The following is a 14,802-nucleotide window of genomic DNA, read 5'->3' on the forward strand; positions in this document are numbered from 1 at the left end:
AACCCCTTAATGATGTAAATTAGGAAACCGGAGGCCAAAGCGGCTAAGGGGAGGCACCCTCTCTCATGGGGAAACCGCTGCCAACACAGGACAGAGCACAGCTCTTCTGACTTCCCCACTCCACCCCTGCAGTGTTCTCCCTGCACCATGCAGGCTGTCAGGGAACAATAATCATGACAGCGATAAGAGTAACAACACTTACTGGACATGTTGACGTGTTAGACACTTTCCTACTTCTGTTACTAAAATTTTAAGAGGAGGACAGTGACTTGTACACAGAAATAAAACATCCTCTGTTTTAAAGACTACTCAAGGCTACCCAAGGTTGGCTCTGCTCTTAGCCAGCCTTTACTTCTAGGCTTTCTAGCTCTCAGCCCATAAGCCTCACTGCATGCCCACATGCTATAAAATTACCCTCTTCTCTCTTTGCAGAAGTCACAGTCCTCTGTTACAGTGCTACAAAATCTTACCAGGAATTCACCAGAAGCAACACCAAAGAGCTAAGGATAAATACACTGCCATATAGATCACTTCCTCTGATTGTCAGTATGTAACAAGACTTCCCTTTTCTTTACCCAAGAAGAACTAGTGCAGTCATTTTGACAATCCCCATTCATTGTCATTATCTTCTCTGCTTAGTTGGGGCTAGTACCACTTCCTAGCCCTCACGGACAAACCTTTATGGTGGTGATGAAAAAATGATTATAAACCATGGGTGATGTGCACACAACTGTCAGTTACCCAAATCAGGACAGAGAACCAAAGGCACCTTGATTGACGGGGCCACAGGAAAACCATAGCAAGGGAGAGTTTCACCCGTCAGACCTTAACTTTCCCAGATACCATTTACAGGTTGAAAGGAAATGTCAAGGCCTTATCCTAAGACAGTCTTAGGCAGGCCAGTCCCCTTGTGGGTGGAGGAGCATTTTTGGAGAGGAAAGTTTCCATTATGTAGTGCAGAGGAATTTAGTTGTTCAGATTTGAAAAAATGTACAGACCATTCTTTAAAGGAAAAATATTATACTATCTCTCTCTCAATTCTGACTTAATGTTCTTTACTGTAATGATACCTAAATATATACACACATAAAAACTAAGTTCTTATAGTTTTAACTTTTTTCTAAAACCATCAAATGCTAACTAAATGCTCTAACCAAATAGAAATGAAATGTAAAAGCCAAACCAATTCAAAGTGACAATAATAACTTAATATTCAGGTGATGATGTTTTGTTAAAAGTAACTTGCAATTCTCATTATGACTCTGATACTGAAAACTCCAACGCAGGTGTTTTAGAGTTCAGAATGTTCCTACCACTCACCCTGTATTAGGACCCTCCTCCCACATTTCTGCATTCACAGCAAAATTAAACATTGCTGGACCAGAGCAGTGCTCCACATCATCTTGTGGCCTTCACTGAAGGCTAAGTACATAATTGTGTCTACCAGTTCTTTTCCATAAGTCCACAGCAACTACAGTTGCATTGGCACCAACTTGATTGTTAACAAAAAAACACAAACTCAGGCACAAAACCACATGGCATTATTATTCATTATAAGGTGGTCATTTGGATGATCCAGAATATGCTGGTACTATTTTAGATTATCACTAAAATAAAAACACACAAAATTTAAACATTATCATATAGGAGTGTTATGCCCCTCCTCACAAACACCTCCACAAATCCTATGAGGACAAGGAGTGATGGGCTGTGGAGGCAAAGAAACCATCAGTGAGTCCTGGTGCCACCGTTTACTACCCGTAAGACCTAGGCTGGTTACAGAGCTTCCCTGAGCCTTGGTCTCCTCATCTAAATAAAACAGGGATAAAAATAGATCCTACCTTGCAGGGTTGTTGAGAGGTCTATGTGTGAGAACATGTGGAAATGTCTTAGCCCCATGTCTGGTATTTAATCAGTGCAAAATCAACAACCACTACTATTCCTGATCAGCTACTTTATATCCAAGCTCCTGAAAAGAAGGAAGGATGCACTTTCTTACCAAAACAGAAGCATTTCCAAAGAATTTGAGTTTGAGACCAAGGCCTTAAATATGTCTGCCTGAGAAAAGTTCACACACTGCTATCCATCATATTTGTGCTTTGGTATATAATAGAGATATGGAGCTACATCATATTCTGAGAAGAGGACTTTTGACACATAAAGTGAAACTAGACAAACTTATCTTGTGGAGTTATTAATAGAGTTGACAACTGTGTGAGGGGACCAAAGGTCTTAAAGACATTTGAAGGTGTAGAAATCTTCAATCTTGTGCTTCTGAATTATTTAGAATGGATATAATGAACAGTTCATTTTACCACCAACCGAGTGCACACCACATGCAACCCATTGTGATGTGCAGCAGGGGTCCTGGGATGAATGAGTACACATGGTCTTCATTCTCAGGGCACTTACCATGCAGAGGAGGTACAGGTAAATAAGTAAGAAACTGGACTCTAATTTCACTGATGACTGGGACCATGTTTTTCTGTTCTTTATACTGCAGTGGCTAGCACAACACCTGGTGCACAGTAGGGGTAAATGGATGAGTGAATGAATGAATGAACAAACAAACGAACGAACAAATGAACAAATATATGAATGAATGAGGTATAAAGGTTCAAGTATGTATGTGTTATAAATATGAGTTGAAATAAGACTGATGGCTCTTTTGAGGGCTTAAAGATTGAGGAAATCATGAAAAGATAAAACTTGAAGAAAGAATGGAATTTCAAGAAACAGAGATAGGAGAATGTCCAATTATAATTTTATGCAATTGCAATGTGCTTTAAATTAGTTATCATTAAAAAAAGTTCTCATTCTGATTATTATTACCTAGCATTTCTATAACATTCTATATCTGTAAATTGTATGCAATTGCTTCTTAGTTTGTTATTTATTATAAAGCTTTTGGTTTATTTATAAGCGACTTAGTGGTTAATTATTTATTAGAATAGGAAGCTGAAGAAATAATATCTGGTCTCTAGCAGCCATGTCCAAATTATTGCTATTGGTCTCCTGAGGTTCTTAAATAAGTAGCCATAAAAAAATTAATTAGCAAATAGGAACAGAAAGGTGTATATTTGGTAGCATTTACACTGGCATGATTAACAATAGACATCAGTGACAGAAATCCTACAATGTAAGAAGGATAAGCTCATCATAGTATTAGTATACAGTCTAAAATAAAACCATTAGCAATCCTAGGATGATAAGAGAGGTACAGGAATGGTTTGGTTAAGCAATGATTAGGATACTATGAAGGGTGCATACACATATCTCAACAGTAGAAACTCAAAAGTGAGAAATAATTTTATCAATACATTGGAAAATCATTAGAAGTACTGGCCTGATCAAAAAAGGAAGTAATTAAAATTGAATAAAAAGAAAGCTATTATCTCAGTGATGATTTCTCATCAAACTAGATAACCATTTCTACTAGATGTTTTTAAATCTAGATGACTTCAATTAATTACTGCTCACTTAAAATATTAATATTAAAATTATCCTTTAAATTACTGTTTATATTCTACCACCTGAACATCACTCCTTTTTTTTTCCCTTTAATTTGTTTTTGCTTTCTATTGGAAGGGGAATATTATATTAGCTTTCAAAAGGCTTATGATCAATGAGATGAAGGTGTTTGAAAGGAGAACAGATTGTAAAGAGAAAGTCCTCATTCAGAGTCAGAAGGAGGATTCTGCCAAGATCTTGAATCATGACTCTGGAAATAACATAATTCAAAGGGAGCTCATAGTTGCTGGGGTCGGGGAGCAGAAAGGGTGCTACTGTAATCAGTTGGGAAACCCACCATGTCGGTCTGCCAAGTACACTGGAAACAGCCCAAGACACCCGGAGTTAGGTAAGGGTCTGTGACCTTTAGTAGTCTTTGGATGTTCTTTCCTATAAAATATGCTCTTGAAATTTATACTGTCATAAAAGTACCTTGGATTAGCTTTCACTAATATCCATTAAGGTACTTCTAATTTTGTTCAGATAAAATAACCTTCTCATGGTATCACACCTTGGACTGAATTGTAAGACAATAGCCACGTATGGTTATGATATCAAAATGGTTTAGCTAAGAAGGAGAGGTTCAATTACAGGTGAGAAGAAAGACTGAAAGTATGGTATCATGTTTGATCCTTTTCACTCGAGACAAAAGTTTTTATGATAAGTACAGTTATGCTTAAGTGATGTGAAATTTAAAAACAATTTTAAAGAATAAAACTGGAAGCCTCATGAGAAGCTATTTCATTTGGAAATTTCCATAGCTGGAGACCCCGAAGGCCATTACATGAATAACACAGAGGCATTCACTATGGCACTTGCTCTTTGGCCTCCCGGAATTGTCTAGGTTAATAAAAAGAAGTATGAAGGAGCAGAAAGCCACACACGCATCTGAGTCTTCTCACAGGGTCACTATGGCCTGTCCCATGTCCTGTCAAAGATTTTGCTAGCACATTTCTCAGCCCATCTAGAGCCATCCGAAATTTCTTAATGTTCTCAGTTTTCAGTTAATGGCCTGAGCAGTTTTCACAAAGCCTCAAGGAAGTGTCTCCATGCCTGAATCCAAAATTAATTTGGATTTTGGGGAGTCAAGGGGAGCAGCTCGGGTTTCCACTTATCTCACCTCCACCTGGATACAACCTTTCCAAATTGGTCTGCACACGTGCGGGAGCTGTGAAAACCTTCGTGACCTTCCGAAAACACACCGGATCTTCCAGTGCAGTTGCAAACGAGAATGAGAAAGGAGATCCCCTCTTCCCATCCACGATATCTCAGGAGGTCAAACCAAATCAAGGTCCAGGCGTGAGCCAAGAATCCCCTGGAGTAGTCGTGAGTTATGGCACTTAGACTTCAGACTCAAGGTTAGAAGGTATGCTTTGAAAATCTGACCAAGCATATGTTTGAAATCAGTTTCACCTAAATGTCACCTTGTCAAATTTTGAAGTTTAATGCAAACAACAGCTGTGTGTGGAACAGAAATCACCAAGAGAAAAACAAATAAGACAAGAAAGGATACCAAATGAACACATTTATGATATGTCAGTTGCTGACCAAAATTTAACGTTTTTATAAAAGTTGCTTGTACATCATAAAAAATCAAATGAATACTATTAATGTCCACAGCAGGAAAACTATTAACATATTCATGAAATAGTATTTTGCTTTCACTTGTCCTGTCAAAGCTGAGAGTTTACTATTGAACCACTACAATTTTGTTTGAACTACCATTAATTGATCAGAATTTCCATCCTCTATATAAAAATTCATGATCACACCTGTAATCGAATAAATAATTTTTTTTCCTGGACTAATTATTAAACCACAAAAGAGAAGAATAAATTGAACTCTGATTTGTCCTGGCCAGACTCCATTACTACGCTTTTGTCTTTAACAGCTACAGAAGTCAAAATATAAAATAAACAATATTAATTTAGCCTGTTTTTCAGATTCTTTTACAGGGTGAAGTAATTCGGATTGGCTGTTTACCTTATAAGTTGGTCAATATAAACAACCATCAATATAAACAACCTAGTTGATGGAAGCCTAAAAATGACCGCAGAGACTTTTTTTTGAGAGACTGATTAATCATCAAATTAAAACTCTAGGATAATGACTATTAAAGTGATTTCTTAGCGATTTATTAAAATGGTTTATTCTGCATTGTATCTCATTTTGTGGAAGGTGAAAAAGACCTATCTACAATACTTGCCCCAAGGGCCCGGTCAGCAGTCAAAAGGGACCCAGTCAAAACCAACTAAGAGCAGCAACAGAAATAATTCGAGTAAGCACACATACTCGAATTATTTTGCTGTTATTATTTTTTGGGACTTGAAAGGCAAACTAAACCAGTTCTCACTTAAGCAGAGGTTGCTTTATTCTACTTAAAGTCAGCTGTAGTAGCTCAACAGGCTTCAATGACTTCAATGTTCGTAAAAGCTATTTAAAATGTTTGGTGAAGTGCACTGGACGCAAAATTCTGAACACAGAGTGATCCCAATTCTACAAAAGTATACATATGAAAAAGACTAAAACAATGCAACAAAATGTTAACAGTAATTATCATTTGTTCATGGTAACATGTATGATTTTAATTTTCTCTTTTGATACTATGCTGTGTTTTCCAAAGATTTTATAGAAAGCACATACATCCAAGAAGCCATTCAAAAAATCAGGGCAGAGGGTTCATAGTTTTCTTGCTGAGTGCACAGACCTCAGCAGACACTGGGACATATTTCTAGCCTTCTTGAGCAGATCCCTTGCCCTACCTATCCCTCACATGTGGTGTGAACCCCAGGATGAATTCTTGCATTCTCCATCATGCCTTCGCCTTCCCCAATCTCGGCTTTGACTTTCAGCTTTCTCTGTTTAGACTGAAACACCCCTCTGGTAGTTACCTCTTCTTTATAAACCATGCCTTCCTCCCCCCTTCAACCAGCAAGAGGCGGGTCCATGGCCTGGTCAGCTTCCTCCTGGCCCAGCTTAGTGGAGTCTTGGTTCTGACACATACATTACCCTTGAAAGCAATAGGTAGCATAAGACAAACTACCAAAGAATAGGGCAAAGACATACAGTTTTCTTAATGCATTCTACAAAAGTCTTTTATATTCAGTAGACCTCCCTACCCTCGCAGACCTGGTGCTAATCCAGGCCCAACTATAACTGATATTTTGGGAGATCCTTATTGTAACAACCATCCCTAACATCTGTGCAGAGCATTCCATTTTGTGAGTGTGAGTGCACATTCACAGACTCGTGGCATTTCAGCCTCACAGCTCTTCAAGGTGGGAAGATCATGTATTATTTTCCTAATTGTACAGATAAGAAAATTTCAACTCAGAGACCCAGCACTGAGTGGCTTATTCCTCCTGATCCTCAGGGCATAGGCATCTGTAAATAGCGACAATAATACCCACATGGTGGAGTTGTTGTTGGGATTAAATGAGAAAACGCACGCAGTGTGCTGAGCACAGTGTCTTGAACAGGAGCAGCATTCAACAAACACCAGTGCCTATGACTGGTAGGTCAATGGGAAGCTCAAGGTTACATAGCTGGGAAGTGACAGCGCCAGAAAAGGAATCCAGGCCTTTTCATGCCAAGTCCGTGCTTTTTATACTTAATTCCCAACACTGTAAGAGCAGTATTAAGGCATGACCCATGCCCTTAAAGAATGTATAGTATTTTATAGTAGGCATATCTCAATCACTTTAAACAATAAAGCCATTATTCCCACAAAGAACTAAAGCAACAGTGATAAAAACTAGGATGTAGCTCTCAAATTACGCAGTTCTTTTGTCCACCAGCTACCGTCAAAATACTTTCTCGTGCATACATGCCAAAGTGTAGGAATACCCTGTTTCATCCCTGTTTTGAAGTGAGTTGAGTATGAGGAAATCAGGTAAGAAAATAAATCCTTTTCCATCCTGACTACAGCAAATATTTTCTGTGGGCATTCTGAAATGCAGGAAGTTTGGGCTATATTTGGAAACTTTTCTTCAACTTCTAAAAAGTACCACTCTCAACCACACACTTGAGTTTAAGGCTACTTCCATCTTTAAAAAACATCCTCAGCTCGATTAATAACCTACAGCATATGACACCTGGCAGTTGATAACAAGAGAAAAGACAGGCGGGCAGTGAAAATTTTATAGGCAAAGGCAGAAAGTTCCTCCTGCAGATAGCAGCACAGCATGCACCCAGACACACACAAAGTAGGAGGTCATCCTGTCTCCTAGGAAGTACTGTATATTTGATGCCGTCATAATGGAATCCAGGGTCACTAACCCCAGGCAATACTATTTCTTTATAGAAATTTTGGCCTATTTACAAGCTGACAAAAAAAAGTTTAAAATTTTGTGTGGTGGAATGTTGATTCTTGTTTATATTAAGAGGGTAATTTATTAATGAATACCTGAGATTCACATTTTGAAAGATATTTAACATGCTGTGTATTTTTGAATTTCCAACATATACTACCTCCAATGATACTCAGTAATGGGTGGCCCTTAGCAAAACCATGAGATAGGAAGTTTTTCTTCAGACATACTCTACATCCCTTTTCTTTTTTTTTTTTTTTGGAGTTTATTTGGGCAGAGAGGCCCTGCATCTGAAAGAAGGTCTTAGGCCTCTTGGTGGTAAAGTATGGCTTGTACATGTGAGGACATAGTGAGGCAGCCGGAGCTTGATCTTGAAGTCGTGACTGCCGGTCAGTGACACTTGCTGACCCCGATCTCCTCCACTTTTATGATGTGGATTGAGTGGGCACGGGCACAGTGCCAGGCCCCCGGTTCTCGGGAGCACCGGCTGACGGCGCCCACGGTGGTCAGGTCCTGGCACTCCCGGGGTATATTGTGGGTGCCACTGCAGGAGTCCTAGTGCAGCCAGATGCTGAAGTCCTTGCCCGAACAGGGATTTTTCAAACACCTGCCAGCTGTAGATGATTTCCCCTGAAGATTTCATCTTTTTAAGTTGTGAGACACAAAGTACCAGCAGCAAGACTTGCCAACAACATGGTTAGGTGCAAAGGCGTGCATGCTGTAGAGGGGTGGTGTGTGGCACTTGCCTGTGGGCAGGCAGCGCCCCACCACCTTGTGCTTTCGCAGCTTGCAGAGGCCTTCACAGCGTTCTCTCCGAGGTCGCTGCCACCCACAGAAGCTACCTCCCTTTTCTGCAAGTCTATTTCCCTGGGGCGAAGGGTGAGGACCCCCATTTGCTGAGTACCTTAGATGAGGCAGACTTGTGTGCTGTGCCTGCTTTATCTGCTTCACTCCTTACAACCCTACAGCATGTATATTAATCACCCCACTTAATCAGAGATGAGAAACCAAGTCTCATAGAACTTAAGTGACCCATCTAAAACAAGAAACTGGTCAGTGACTATGGAGATTCCTCTACTTCAGTGCTCATATGGGTTTCTACTCTCTGAAATGCAGCCTCCCCCAACATCGGACCCTCAGCAGCGCCTGCACTAGGGACTAGTTGACATCAAGCTGCTAAGGACAGGCCCCATGTGAGTTAGTCCTTTTAGAAGTGTTCCTAGTCTAAAGGAGATCTGGCAAGCCTGATTTTAATCCACATCCGTGGTAAAATTTGAGATAGGATGGGAGAAATTCAGAATGCAGAGCCCCTTAAGAGATCATCTGGGCAACCTCTTTTCCCATTAACATACAGATTTAAAATAATGAAAGTCTGAGAGGGGAATGTGACTTTGCAGAGGTCACACAACAAATCAGGCTTGAGCCCAGATGAGAGTCAGGACTCCTGACTCTGTTACAACATTAGCCACAAATATTCAAACAGGAGGGGGAAAAAATTCCAGGCTAAACAGGAATTATTTCAATGTTGTTGGTTCATACTGGTGATCTGGAGTGCTTGCTGGTCAGACTGCCTGAGCTTGAACCCTGGGGCACATCCTATTCATTGTGTGGCCTAGATAAGGTACTCTTTCTTTGCCTTGGCTTCATTATCAACTGTGTGAGGATAATAATAGTCTCTGCCTCATAAGGTTACTGTGAGAATCCAATGTGATAATCTAGGTAAGCTCTAAAACTTCTTTGTGCTTGCATATAGCAAAATGTTAGATATTATTATCATAATTTAAATTATTTTTACTGTTCCTGCTACTAGTTCAGATAATGACAGTTTATACTTTCATTGGGGAGAAGGCAGAAAAAACTTTCTGCTATCAAATTCTCTTTCTCTTTTCCAAAGGCAGCCATAGACAACCTCAGGAATGAAAGTAAGATGAGTAGAAGGTTAGAACCAAGAATGAAGAGATAACCTTTGAAAAATAAATGTTCCCACTGAGCATTTTCATTTGATGTTCAAAGTAAAAATTCCACATCATTCTCAAAATTACTCTTTCTTGTTTACTCTTCCCACCCCAGTTCTACAGAGACTCAACTAATATATAACAATGTATTAGTTTTAGGTGTACAGTGTAACAATTTTGCCAGCTAGATAGATAGATGATAGATTACTACAGTAAGTTAACATCAATCACCTTACATAGTTATAATGTTTTTCTCCTGATGAGGACTTTTAAGTTCTCTTAGATACTTTCAATTATAAAATACAGTATTTTTAACTATTGTCACCTGAGCTTATCTTAAAACTGAAAACTTGTACCTTTGGACGATCATCCATTTTGCCCACCCCTCTCCCCAAACTGTTCTCTGTTCTCTTTTCCTGTGAGTTCAGTCTCTTTTTTTTAGATTACACATGTAAGTGAGATCATGCAGTATTTGTCTTTCTCTGATCTATTTCACTGAGTATAATGCCCTCAAGGTCTATCCATGTTGTCACAAATGACAGGATCTCCTTTTTTCTGGCCAAATAATATTCCATTACATGTAATATATAATATATATTTAATTATATATTATTTATTATTATTATTGTATAGGAATATAACTGATTTTTATATATTGGCTTGTATCTTGCAACTTTACTAAATTCAATTATTAGTTCTAACAGTTTTTATGTGTGTAATCTTTAGTGTTTTCCATATATAATATCATATTATCTGCAAATAGAGACAGTTTTACATCTTTCTTTCTGACCTGGATGCCTTTTAATTTTTTTCTTGCCTAAATGTTGTAGCCCGGACTTCCGGTACTACATTGCATAAAGTGGTAGGAATGGGTATCCTTGTTCCTGATCTTAGAGGAAAATTTCAGTTGAAATTTCTCATCTTTCTCATATCTACTTGTTCTCATTTACTTCCTAACTCAGTTAAAAGCCTGGCCATATCTAGACATCTAGTCTTATCCTTCCACACCACCACCTACTTAGTGACCTGGTGCCACTGACTGTCCCTCTGAAATGGCTCTCTATAGATCTTTCTCCTCTCTCCCTATTCTCCCTGGTTCAGGCCAAATTAATTTCTTTTTTTCGGCGGCAGGGGTCGGGGGGAGGGTAAGTGTTTTAGACCAGTCCAGTGGTCTAAAATCTGAGTTCCTTCTTCTTTGTAATCCCACCTATTCATCACCTCCAAAGTCACTTTTGGAAAATACAAATTAGATCAAATCATTTCTCCCACTAGACTGCATGGTGTCTCCTCAACAAGGTATATGCACAACCCAGGTGAACGGAAATCCTCCCTTCCCCTGCCTAACTCCCTGCCACCTTCCCATTTCGGAACATCTAGACAATTTTTTTTACTTTTTCTCAATGTGGAATGCCTAGTCCCTTCTGGAGAGACCTCTCAGTGCCTACCGGGATCTTGTCCAAGTGTGAATTCTGCAGATTCTTCTAGATTCTCTCCACCATTCTTACCTTGGGTTCCCACTGAATCTGCTCCTATTTCTATTAAACACACACCATGCTGACCATTATCATTGATTTTATCTTTTATTGCTAGATTGATTTCTGAAAGGCATGGGCCTCATTCATTCAGTCGCTGGCACAAGGTCTACACAATACACAGTAGATGCTTAACAAATAACCTTTGATAAACTGAGTGGATGGTGCAGAAGTACAGGAAATGAGACCACAGCAACTATCAAAATTGGTCTCAACAAAGCTCATTTCTGTAATCTATATGACTAGCTGCAAATGATTATTCCAGTGGTTTTTTAAAAAGTGTGCTATTTACTTGCAAACGACAAAGCACTCAAGTTCCTACTTACGCCTATTGAATGTTCTTCAGTTTGGAGAGCCAGAGCCTTCTAGATTTAGTAGGGTTTTGTAGGACCTGCACACACAGACATTTTGAAAGCTCTTGGGATTCTGTAGCTGTAGTTGAGAACACTTTTCGGTCACAAAAATTCTATGGAGTGGACTGGGGCAGTAAGTGATCAATAAATGCAGATTTGATTTGCAGTGTATTTGAAAGCCAAGCACAACTCCCATTTCAGACTAATTCAGCTAAATGACTGATCATACTTAATAGCTCTAAGGCTAAAGAAAATCTATGTGTAGACTGAAAAGCAGCCAGCCTTGCCTTGTTCCATGATTAGTGCTGACCTGCTTCTTGATCTTCTCCAGCTTCTAGGTTTTTCCAACTTCCTTGTGTCCCCAGAATGGAGGGGGCCAGATAACAAGCGTTGCGCTGTACCTGTGATGCATTTGTCCTGTATTTTGAAGTTGATGTAATATGTGTGAAAGTTGAGTTGCATTATCTAAAATGTCCTACTTTTCCTAAAGCTTTCCCTCTCTATGATAGGTTAAGAGGGACTCTGGCTAAAGGAAGGGAGAAGTGTGGGCTGGAATGTTCTAGCATCCTTTCATCTCCAGTTGTGGGACTGTATGTTAAAGGGAGCCCAGAAACTTCTGTTTTCACTAAAATGATACTTAAAAAAGCTATGGTGTTTCAAGTGTCCATTAAACACTTTTATCCCGATGTAAGAAATAAAAAAGATTCAAAGCATGCACTCTGCTATATAATTCATTTTAGGATAAGAAAAAGACTGCAGTGCCTTGGAGAATAAATCATTAACTAAAAGTCAAACTGAGACACCTTGGAAACCAGTGAGAACAGGAAGCAGCAGAGGGATCAGGTGGCTGAGATTTGCCTGTTCCCTCTGGTGACTTCCATAACGAAGCATCCCACAGGCAGGAGGAACTCAGCACACTGTGCTCCCTTCTATTTCACTTTTCCAACTTGAAGTTATTTTTAGATGACCCAAGCCGGCTAATCCCAGGGAGGACAATTCCCGCTGCGCCTCAAAGCACCTTCCCCCTTCCCAGCACTTTCTTTTAAGTACTGGAAAAGGAGTCTCTCCGTTTTCTCCTTTGCTCTCTGACTCCGGTCCATCTCCCCTAACCCCTACTCCAAACCTCAGTCCCGGAGACCACAGGCGTCTGTCTTTACCCTCCATTTGTACACCTGCTGCTGCTACTGAGAAGGCGAATCCTGGGGCCACTAGGAATGGGCAAGTGGCTCCTAGAGACCCGCGCCCTGTGGAAGGGGGTCAAGGGAGACCTATGTCCCCAAAGCCGCCTTACAACTGAATCAGGAGACCACCCCTCTCCCCCCACCGCCACCCGCACCGCCACCCCCGCCCACTCCCTCACCCGGCGCGCTTGCCCGCCCCCTGCCACGGTCCTCGAGCACAGCCGGGGCGCCGCACGCAGCCCTGGCAGGACCGGGTGCAGGGGAGAGCCGGCTGGCGCGGTTACATAACCAACCTGATGGGTGTCCACGATGCGCGGGCAGACAGAGACGGTGGCTCGGGCTGTCTGCCCGGGGCCGCTACTGGGGGCGCGGCGGGGCCCGCTCACCTGCCCGCCGGTGAGAGCGCGCGTGTGGGGCGGGCGCGGTGCCTGCGGGCCTGGGTGTAGGGCCGGAAGCCGCGCACCCCTCCTCCCGGTCTTCGGGTCTGTTGGTCCGCGGGTCTCTGCCTCCTGCCCGCTCCTCTCCACAACCTCCACCACCGTCACCCGGGACAAAGCGGCTCCGGGGAGGGGCCGAGCCGCCGGCTCTCGCTGGAGCCAGAGGAGATGGGCGCGCCCCCAGCTCCGACTCATCGGGCCAACCTCCAATCAGACCCCAGGAAACCAAAAGCCCCTGTCTGGCCTCTTCTCATCTCCTCCCCCCACCCCCCCACCCCACCCACCCCACCCTCTGACCCGGCGCCCACTGCACCTTTAGGGCTCCCACTCTGCCCTCAGCCCCCTTACCCGCTCTTTTCCACTGCGGGTGACCAGGAAGAGGTGAAGAACCCCGGGGACCCAGCGCAGGACTCTGGCCACAAAAGTCCCGGGCTTGGCGAGGAGGGGCTTCTAGGGGTCACAGCCGGGGCGGGGGGCTTCTTGGTGTTTGGACTGACTGGGCAGGGGGCTGAATCTGAAGAGCAGGTTGACTGAGCAACAACAGCCAAGAAACTGGCCCAGAAGCAAACGGCGCATAAGGAATACTGGCAGAGAGACTCTTCTCATCAGCGGACTGAGCCCCCCCAACTCCCGCTAACTGAGGAAACGCCGGAAAGCCCCTGGAAGATCCTCCGGGCGTTTGTGCAGGGTGGGCGCTGGCGCCCTCTGGCTGGAGCCCTACGCCTGCCCCGCCCACAAGGCTGAAGGTGCCCTGCGCGGGATTCATAGCTCTGCCAGGATTCGCAGCCACCAGACCTGGGGAACAGAAGGGCTTCAAGGACTCCTATTGTGTGAGAGCTTGTGACATGAGGAATGGGAAACTGGTATTACACAGTAAATGGTTGCATTTGAAGTAGAATCTAGTGTAGATCTGTTGCTCAAACAAACAAACAAACAAACAAACAAACAAAAAACCCAGCAGAAGTCTCTGCTTCACAAAATAAAGCAATTAGAGCCCGGAGAAAGCCTGCGGCTTATGAGTGGCACCGATAGGGGCAGAGCTGAGTCTCCTGGCCAGAAAATGTCAAAGATTATAATAGAGAAAGTGGGGAAAATTGAAGGAAAAAGTTAAGAGTAAGGAAATGAGAACAGATTTGTCAATTTTGTTTTATCTTTCTAATTGCTACATAAAAAGGCCTTATTCCCTTTTTTAAATGCCTTTCTATTTCCTAAAACAATACTAATATTGGATTGAAACAATCTATAAGTTTCACAATTATTCTTCACTCACTCAGACACCGCATTGTTTTTCCCCCAAGGCTGATATACAAATGCATCCTTAAAAACAAACACACAAGAGAAAACCGTAGACGGTGGCTCTTGTCTCTGAATAATCTGCATTACGATAAATAAAGACAGAATTTCAGAGTTGCAAATGAACTTAGACTCCTACTCTCCCAAACTTCCTTTGAATGCGTAAATTCATAAACAACCGCTATTTAGATGAATTACAGTGGTCCCTCCTTATCCACACAGTTTCACTTT

At 41.8% G+C, this 14,802-nt stretch overlaps 1 protein-coding gene and 1 pseudogene across 3 annotated transcripts in view; both read right to left on the reverse strand.

Moving 5' to 3' along the window:
* Positions 1-13,963, reverse strand: part of RCAN2 (regulator of calcineurin 2) — a 259,476-nt gene extending 245,513 nt beyond the window's left edge. For 2 of the 3 annotated variants that reach the window (XR_008528767.1, XM_054569450.1), the window contains exon 1: positions 13,135-13,446. The gene's annotated coding sequence lies outside the window, so the exon portion shown is untranslated. Of the gene's footprint in view, positions 1-13,134; positions 13,447-13,626 lie in introns of those variants that run through there. The other variant, XM_054569451.1, reaches the window with a different exon arrangement.
* Positions 3,749-12,760, reverse strand: LOC129067956 (60S ribosomal protein L18a-like; annotated as a pseudogene).
* Positions 13,964-14,802: the final 839 nt, after the last annotated feature.

Source organism: Pteronotus mesoamericanus, unplaced genomic scaffold (assembly GCF_021234165.1).
Source record: "Pteronotus mesoamericanus isolate MK-2021 breed Mesoamerican mustached bat unplaced genomic scaffold, CSHL_Meso_final contig_20, whole genome shotgun sequence".
Taxonomy (NCBI): Eukaryota; Metazoa; Chordata; class Mammalia; order Chiroptera; family Mormoopidae; genus Pteronotus; species Pteronotus mesoamericanus.